Below are 10,083 nucleotides of genomic sequence, written 5' to 3'. Positions count from 1 at the left end.
ATACATACTGCAACATTACATTGATCCAATTTTTTTTAATTGAACATATCTTTTTTCAAAAACAAAAGTAATAAACAAAGCCATGGCCTAATAGGCTGTAGATTCCTCAGTGATGGCATGAAAAGATCTTTCTCACAAACTCGTACAATACAAAGCTCTCTTCCTCTTTATCTCCAATTATTAGAATATTGTACTGCACCTCTTCAAATTTGGCTGTCAAACTGGAAAGATAAAACTCAGCCCTGTTGAACACTGGCATCTTTACATTTACAAATAACACGTGTCCATGCAAAAGAAAAGTGTGTGAGAATGAAAGAAGAGAAGGGGAGGCTGAAAAAAATAACAGCAGATACCTGTATGGAGACCCCATACTCTTCTTTCCACCTCTTTTCCTGCTCTCTCTACCCCACTTTAAAAACACATTCTGAACTCATCAACAAAAAAAGTTTCTCTGGATAAAATATAAAACGTGTGAGACAGAGTAAGAGTGATAAATAAAACTGACAGTAGATACCCATCTAGAGTCCACACTCTGCCCTCCTCCTAACCCCTTAAAAAAATAAAAATCTGTCCTTCTCTCTTTACCCTCTCTCTCTTTACTTCCATACATTCCCTTCAAAGTTGTAATCAGCAAATGTTGAAGGCCAAAATTATTACTTTCTTTTTTCCTTTTCTGCCAATTTATAAAAAAAAAGACAAAGCAAAACAAAAAGAAACCCTCACATTTGACTTGGGACTTGGGAAGAGGAGATTCTGGATCTTACATTGCAAGCTGATTCTTGAGTGTTTGAAGTTTAGGTCTCAGATCTGTCTTACCTAAGTTCAGAAGTACCTGCTGAAAAAAATCAAAAGTGTTCTCCATGTACTTAGGGTAGTTGAGATGAAGTGCATAGGTAAGTCCGAAGACAATGTACATGGCTTGGGGCAGGCTCGCAACATCCATCACAATGTTTCCCTCCAAGATGATTCCCACTGAGGATGCATTGTGGTGAAGGGACTGCTTGTGTGGAGTGATGTTTTCCTGTTCACGGCAGAGGATCCCCACTGGCACATCATTGTACGAACCTCCCTCATCATCAACGTCCTGAAAGAAGGAACAGGGCATGATCATGTTAACATGACAACATAGTGCTACAAACAGCTTCAATAAGTACATACACAGCCCACATGTCTGCCCTGTCCAGTGTCCACCCACTGCCCAGTGCAGCAACCGCTACAGAAAATCACTCAGGACAGGTGTAAGGAGTTTGCCTCCTCCAGAGAAGTTTTTTTTTTTTAAACAACAAAAACAATAAAAAAAGAAACTATTAACACATGCGCACCTTAAAATACTGTAATATGTATGGTAGAGAGAGAGGAGGGGAGGTAAAGAACGGGGGAGCAAGGGAGGGGGGAAGGAGGAGAGGAGGAGGAGAAAAATCAAAGTTGCTTACAAAGCTGGCCTTGAAGAAGGTGGATGGATCATCGCCAAGAATGACAGGAAGCCCCCTGAGGACGAGGCATCTGACTTCTGTCACATCTGAAGCCTGGTGGATTGAGGGAGCAGAGAGGACATCACACACTTAAAATAGGGTCCACATGTTACCCTGAACATGATGTGCACACACATAATTCAATAATACACAGCACAGCCATTTACGTACTGGACTCCACCTGTTAACTCACACACAGTGTTCTCAACATTATGCATACAGGTGGTTATTTGCATACCTCATTTACAGATCAACTAGCAAAACCTGGCAAACTAATGTAATGGGCGGTAAGTAATTTCTCTGAGGACTGAGGAGTTAGTTTAGCCAATTCAACTCCATTACACATTACACACCATTTCACACAGGCTACTCAAAGTCAAGGAAAAGAAAGCGTCTACAAACAGGATAGCTCACATTACCAGTACATTTATTTACACTACATCTGCGTTCTTTCAAGCTCTGTTTTCTAAGATGTGAATATAGATTTTTTTTTTTTTAAAGATTATTTTTTTGGGGCCTTTTGCCTTTATTGACAGGACAGCTGAAGATATGACAGGAAAGGGGGCAGAGAGAGAGGGGATGACACGCAGCAAATGGGCCGCAGGCGGGATTCGAACCAGCAGCCGCTGCAGAGGACTAACAGCCTCAGTACATGGGGCACTTGCTCTACTGACTGAGCTATAGGGGCACCCTGTGAATATAGATTTAAAATCAACTAACCTTTGTTTGTCGCATCAGGTCAGCCAGCACCTGCCCTGTGAGCCCCCTCTTTGCCTTGAAGATTTCCATGAGCCTGGGACTGTGACGGTCAAGGGCCTCGTAGAACTCCTGTCTCAGACTCTTACCAACCACCCTGCTGAACTCCAGACACACCTGAAACATGTAAAAATAAAACATGTTAATGTCCACATTTGTTGGCTAAAGCAACAATCAACAGTCTGCACAGAAATGACAATCCTTCAGGATGTTGTTTTTTACTTTTTTTTTGTTTTGTTTGTCTCTTTGCTTGCGTTTTGTTTAGCTATGTTTTTGTTTTTGTTATGATTGCTTACGGTCTGGAGATTACATGTGATTCTGTGTGCATGTGTATAATTGAAAATTGAATTAAAAAAAAGAAAAAAGAAATGACAACAATAATAATTTGTGGCCACGAGTTAATTTTTTTTAAAATCCAATGTCACCACAGTGGTTCCACAGAATAGAGAGAATATAATAATATAGAATATGAAACAAATCTATAGACCTACCTGTTGTTCAGTCAAGAGAGCCGGCCAACGATGACATATCTGGTTGATGGCAGGCTGGTCCTTCACAACTTCACTCCTTCGAAGAGCAAATGTCAGATCCATTTTCTGCTTGATGAGGGCTCCATTTGGGGTTTTCTTTTTCATTTCGTCCACCAAGAGCTGTCGAGCATCTTCAAGGCTGGAGTCATCCTGTCCATCTGGATAATCTGGTAAGTAATTAACTTCTCCTCTCCTTGGCTTCTTGATGCTCTTGTTAGGTGGGTCTCCACAAAGAGAGTGCTTTCCATGTTTACCGCCGTTCACGGTGACATCACGGTGACCCAGCTGACGCATTTTTGTTCGGTAATTGCCCATCTTGAATTTCAAGCTGTTTTTCCACCCGCTCCAGCCGGATACTGATCCCTGTTCTTTGAGACATGGGTGTGCTCGCACCAGTGCTGAGGCAACAGCTTCAAATTCTGCATTTGTTGGATATGCTTTCAAGGCATATATGGTCTCGGCCAGCCTCTCAAGGATGTCGTGTTTGAGCTCCTTTGATGGAATGAGGTGTGTTCCATCCCTGAGATGGAGCAGGTTTGCTTGACGCGGCCTATATTCCACATCCACAGAGAATTTTGGTATATACATATCAAATACCTCTGGCCACTGGCGTTGTCTTTCCTGAGAGGAGTCGGAGAGGATGTCCGTGTCTACCTCGCTTGGTGTATCGGTCAGTTCTTCACTTGATGTTAACCCTGGTTTGGGCACCTCGCTAGAGAAAGCACTGGAATGATTTTAAGGGTGGGTCGCTCAGGCAGCTCTGAAATCTCTGTTAGGTTGCACAATTCGTTGTCAAAGTTGGGATCTTTAAACTGTAAGCTGAAGTTATAGTTTATTTGAAGAACATCTTTAAGGGAGTCAATCAAAGGTCAACTGTATCAGGCTTTGTCATCAGTTCCACCTTCCTTATGTCTGCTTCAGTGAAGATGACTCTCATAAGCAGTCTCTGTTGCACCGCCATCTGGGGAGAAAGAGAGAGAGATTGTTCAGCACAGAATATAGCGTTTGAGAGTCACCATTAGTTTCCCACTTATTCTGTATGCTGAAAGGGGGAAAACATCGTTAAGCTCTGACAGCAGGACCACACACAGGGCGGGGTTACATTAGAGTAGCAAACTTCATATGATCTAAGGTGTTCATGGTACCATGCACTCATTACTCTGCACACAAACATGATTTCTGTATGAACTGCAACAATGTGTGTGATCTGCCTAAACTCAGGGAGACTTGAGCAGGATCTAGCAGAGACTACCATATCTGCCTTGTATGTAACTCCATCTAGACAGACAGATGATGCTACAAGAACTGCTGCTGGCTTGTGGATTTTCTGACCGAGTACCCTCTGGATGTTCTCAGGGAAAGCGGTTACAGAGACCATAGTGACCTTCTCCATCTCGACTGAAGGTTTGAAAAATGAACTCGAGTCCAAATGATAGCTGACTGCTTTTTGGTGTTTCACAGCAAGTGTAAGGGCTACATTCCTGTAGTTCTGAGCGTCACGGATAACCTTTTTGAAAAATTTGTGCTTTCCCTCAAAGCGCATAGTCCACACATCACACAGTGGACCAAAGGCTTTAATAAGTTGAGGGTAATGTTCAATATAATGGTGTTTTGGTCTTAATCTAAACTGTGGGAATGCTGACTGCAGTAGTTCTCTGTGTTCAGCTAACTTGCACTCCAGGAAGTAGAGTGTCTCTTCAGTAAACCTGGGGGCAACTACTAACTCCACAATGTCTTTCACAAGCATGAGAACTTCCCATGCCTTTTCCCCAGGAGGAATGTACTGACCAACAAGAAATGGTAGGAGCCTAATTAGGCACCAGTTCTCGTGCGCATTTCCCCCGATTGTGCCTTTTGTGGAGAAGCCTTTTGCAATAGGCTGTGGCTGATCAGTTTTGTCAGTAAAGGTGTATGTAAATGACCTGATTGCCTGATTCAGTGTTTCTAGATTAAAATATCCCTTGGAAATCAGATCTGAAAGGCACAAAGACAACTCTACTGGGACTATGCCCTCCAGAAGGTCGTGCATGAGGTCAGGGGGGTAACCTTTAACAACATGAAAGTGTTCCAGTTTCGCAGTCAAAGGGCACTCTTTTTTCACACCATATGTTCTACCCAGTTCTGGATCTTCCATCACTTCCTGCACTTGTCTGTCATGCGTGTCTTTGTCTCTGAGCTCAAAGGCACCAGAGCGCACCTCTTGTTCTTGAATGTCACTTCTACTTGCCATGCAGACTCTGCAGAACTTATCAACAGAGAAGCTCTCGTAGAATCCTGCTAGTGCATGAGCACCTAGGTTGTCAGCAGCTATGTACAAAACAGTTCCTTTCACACTTGCACCTAAGGACTCTATGTAAACACCATCTTTTTCTAGTGACATCAGATCATGTATAAGTGGTTCCAGCACTTTAGCATGACCACATTCTTTTACAGTGGTTGTGTTGCATATTAGAGCAAGCTGGATAGAGTTGAGTGATGCTCTATATTTTGCTGGCATATTGGCAATTACCCAGTACACCGCGCACATCTTATGCTTCTTCTTGGATGTTCCTAATGGATTGGCGATCTCAAAGTCATCGATGTACAGCCCAATGGCAATTGTGAACTCATCACTAGTAAGAAGGCCATTTTCTCTGAAGTATATACCATCTACATGAGTTCTGTATTCATTTGGAACATGTATTTCTTCAGACATTGCTTTATCTAACACATCTGCCTTGCTCAGCAACTTCTGCAGCATTTGCTGTATGGGAACATATACAACCAATTTCTTATCTCTATCAACTACATACTCTACAGGCATTACCAGTGGAAATTCTTTAGACACATACGATGCTCTCCTTTTCGTGGTTGCTAAGGAACCATCTTTGCCACAAAATGTTGTCATTATGTTGGTCTCTGAAACAGCACTGCTCACCTGTTTCACAATGGACTCATCTATCTCAGAATCATACTCCTGAAGAATCATCTTCACCTTATGCTGCAGAAGTGGCTCTGACAAATAATGTATATCACAAAGCTGTTTGATAACTTCCTGTACAGATCGCTCAGGTATGTGGAGGATAGTCTGCATCTTTAAAAAAAGGGCAGCCAAGTTGTGCTCTAACTGCTTTTCTAAATCATGAAGATCTATGTCACAAACTTTTTCACTAACATCATCTATCTCCCCCATGTCTTCAATTGGCATTTGCTCATCTGCAACATCACTGTCTTTGTTTTCATCACTCACGTCAACATTAACTATTTCTTTCTTGAACATCTTCCAGTCGTCTTCTCTATGTGCTTTACTTTTATGTGCATTGAAAGTTGAATACACACTGCTCTCAAATCTACAGCCTGCATAAGGACACTGAACCTCCTGGTTAACTTTCAAGTGTCTGCTTCGGAGGTGAGTGAAAAATTCAGTTTCAGAGCAGGGCTCGGTGAATTCACACAACTGACAGCAGAATCTGACCGCTTCATTTTCTCCTGGTTGTTCCTCATGAGTTTTAGAGTGAACACGAGACATGTGTGCTTTAAGGCTGTTTAAGGACTTGAATGTGCACAAACAGTCCTGGTGCAAACACGGAAATGGTACTGTCCTTGTGTAACTTCCATGTTTTAACCGGTAGTGTTTAAATAACTGGGCCCTTTTCTCACTAACAAAACCACAATATTTACACTTCCACTCCATCTTCAGCTAGCTAAAGTTAGATGAACCAAGGAAAAATGACAGTTAGCTAACAGGATAAAGCTGCTTGAAGAGGCATGACAGCCAAGAGTGGGACTAATAGCCAACTAACAAAAAATAAATCAAACTAAATCAAGAAATTAAAGCTAATTAGCTCAAATCAGCTAAATAATCATGTGAGCGAGTGTGCACCAACGTACCAGGTTGTTTGTAACGTTAAGTTAGATCTGTGAGCTGCTTCACCGTCCCCGCTCAACTTCAGCTGTCTGGAAGCAACAGAGAAAGAAGTGTCATAGTCAAGCGGACATACCAGCTCGGTGTCAAGTTCAAAGCACGGCAACGTGAAGACTTCCAGCTGAGTGTACGCGGAGTCCGGTCATAAAACTTGAGCTTTGCGCAGTGGATGTCCGCTTCGAGTCCGCTCGTTTTTTTCAACCAAAAGCGGACGGTCGCCAGACACGTCCAGACACGTCGGACCAAAGCGCAATTGTTATGACCGGGCAGACACCACGTACTCACACTGTGTCACACAATATAGACTCCCATAGCAATTCAGCTGCGCCAACTTACCGGAACGTTCGCTGATCCGTGGTGGAGCTAACTGGTTCTGGTGTCTGGCTCAGCTCAGCTTGCATTAGCTGTCTGGGAGCAACATACAAGTTACCTGGTTAGCTACCTTGCTAATAACAAACTAAGCTAACGCTAGCAGTCGGGACTGCAACGGCATGCAACCAGTAACGTTACCAGGTTCAAACTTACCGTTTTGTGGCTGAACTCAGGTCATTCACCAGTGGCTTCAAACGTGGGTCCAACAACTTGCGTGGTAGAACTTCACTTGTTGAAAATTTCAATACAGCTGAATTCTGTGTCTTTGTTCTGTCCCGTGTCTTTTCTGTCTCAAAAAGTTCAGAGCTCACCAATGCCCCCACTCTGTCCAAACTGGTATAAACTAGATTTTTGGCGGGTGGTGACGTCAACACATTGCTATCATGCAAAATTTGATGATTGATGATACTGAGTTGTCTGAGCTCAGTCACATGATTACAATAAAATAGGCTATTAAAAAGTACAGTTTACTCAGACTTCATAATTAATGTAAAGAAAAGACACATGTTTAAGTAATACAAATTCAGTTTGTTTGAGTAGAAACTATTGATTGGACTTAAAAGCACAATTACTATAAGAATGGACTTGAAAAAGTTCACCTTAATCAGAATTAACAAGTAATGTCAATAAATTAGACACATTTAAGTAATATGAACTCAATCTCTTTGAGTTGAATCAAAATCTGGGTTTACAGTGCGGGCTAGACTTTCTAAAACTTAAAAACAGAGCCAAGAGAATATGCAAGTGTCTAGTTTTCTCTCACACCACTTAAATTACAATATGCTCAAAAGTTATTATGGGATTTTTGCCTAATGAGACTAAAATGAAACTGTCAACCCCAGCTTTATTAAAATCAAAAGGATGTTCTAATCTCTTTTTGGGAAATTTGTAAACTGCGTATATTTAAGTTTTACCCGGGTTAGTTTTTTTTGGAACCTTAAGCATACCTATTGTTTGCAGATAATCTTTTGACCATATATTTAATTTGCTGACTGCTGTTAGGAGGATCCATGACCATACAGCAGCATGGTTCTCATAGAGAAAACAGTGTCTTGAATTGACAAGATACAGTTGAAGAAAAGCAGTGTCCTGTCCATTCAGCTGGGGAATGGACAGCTTATCCATGAGTGTGACACGAGTGTAAAAGAAATCTTAAGATCAACTGCTGGTAAGGTGCAAAGTCTGCAGTAATGCTAGTTCTGTATCGGCCTGTGCAGGTAAATAAAGAGCTGATCCACAGAGCACTCAATATATATCCTCCATGTTAGGTCTCCCTGTCAAACCTCACTTACGGCGACTCGTGACTGACAGAATAAGAACAAAGATTCAAGCTGTCAGAGTCATGGTTCTCTGCAGGATGTTAAGAAATCAAACAGGACCTGTTGAGCTGCTCCTTGACACTGAATAAAGCCAGTTGAATCTGGCAAGGATGCTGCTCTGGCATCTCCCTTTGAACATAAATCAGGTGAGGCTGTCTGGAAGGAGAGGAAAGACCCAACAGAACACTAAAAGGATTACATCTCTCAGGCGGTTTGAAGTGAAGTGTTACTCCCCAGGAGCAGCTGGATAAAGCCACCCGTAAAAAGTGACAATTGGCTTGTTTTGCTTGCCCTTCATTCCAGCACAACCCTTACCTGGATAAGTCGCAAAAAAAAATCATGGTAGGAAAGTAAAAAAAACTATTGCCAATGTGATGGTTAACAGACCAAACATGTGTCCATGTCTACTTGTCCACAACAAGGTACTGCTGCAGGAGTGTCCAACAATTTTACTAGAGTTAGCCTCTCTAAATCATCACACTTTCACACAAACTACCATTAGGAGACAGAAAAACTGCATACACACAGTATTGACCAGATAAAGGGGTGGTGAAAGGTTGCATATTTAAAAGGTTAACTGAAGCCTTATCCTGTGTACAGCCTTTCAGCCCATTGTGGGGGAGCACAGGAAGATTTTGATAGGCAGTATATACATATATACAGTACAGGCCAAAAGTTTGGACACACCTTCTCATTCAATGCGTTTTCTTTATTTTCATGACTATTTACATTGTAGATTCTCACTGAAGGCATCAAAACTATGATTGAACACATGTGGAGTTATGTACTTAACAAAAAAAGGTGAAATAACTGAAAACATGTTTTATATTCTAGTTTCTTCAAAATAGCCACCCTTTGCTCTGATTACGGCTTTGCACACTCTTGGCATTCTCTCGATGAGCTTCAAGAGGTAGTCACCTGAAATGGTTTCCACTTCACAGGTGTGCCTTATCAGGGTTAATTAGTGGAATTTCTTGCTTTATCAGTGGGGTTGGGACCATCAGTTGTGTTGTGCAGAAGTCAGGTTAATATGCAGCCGACAGCCCTATTGGACAACTGTTAAAATTCATATTATGGCAAGAACCAATCAGCTAACTAAAGAAAAACTAGTGGCCATCATTACTTTAAGAAATGAAGGTCAGTCAGTCCGGAAAATTGCAAAAACTTTAAATGTGTCCCCAGGTGGAGTCGCAAAAACCATCAAGCGCTACAACGAAACTGGCACACATGAGGACCGACCCAGGAAAGGAAGACCAAGAGTCACCTCTGCTTCTGAGGATAAGTTCATCCGAGTCACCAGCCTCAGAAATCACAAGTTAACAGCAGCTCAGATCAGAGACCAGATGAATGCCACACAGAATTCTAGCAGCAGACCCATCTCTAGAACAACTGTTAAGAGGAGACTGCGCCAATCAGGCCTTCATAGTCAAATAGCTGCTAGGAAACCACTGCTAAGGAGAGGCAACAAGCAGAAGAGATTTGTTTGGGCCAAGAAACACAAGGAATGGACATTAGACCAGTGGAAATCTGTGCTTTGGTCTGATGAGTCCAAATTTGAGATCTTTGGTTCCAACCGCCGTGTCTTTGTGAGACGCAGAAAAGGTGAACGGATGGATTCCACATGCCTGGTTCCCACTGTGAAGCATGGAGGAGGAGGTGTGATGGTGTGGGGTGTTTTGCTGGTGACACTGTTGGGGATTTATTCAAAATTGAAGGCACACTGAACCAGC

This window comes from Epinephelus fuscoguttatus, linkage group LG3 (genome assembly GCF_011397635.1).
Source record: "Epinephelus fuscoguttatus linkage group LG3, E.fuscoguttatus.final_Chr_v1".
Classification (NCBI taxonomy): Eukaryota; Metazoa; Chordata; class Actinopteri; order Perciformes; family Serranidae; genus Epinephelus; species Epinephelus fuscoguttatus.
Note: the sequence above shows the minus strand (reverse complement) of the source record.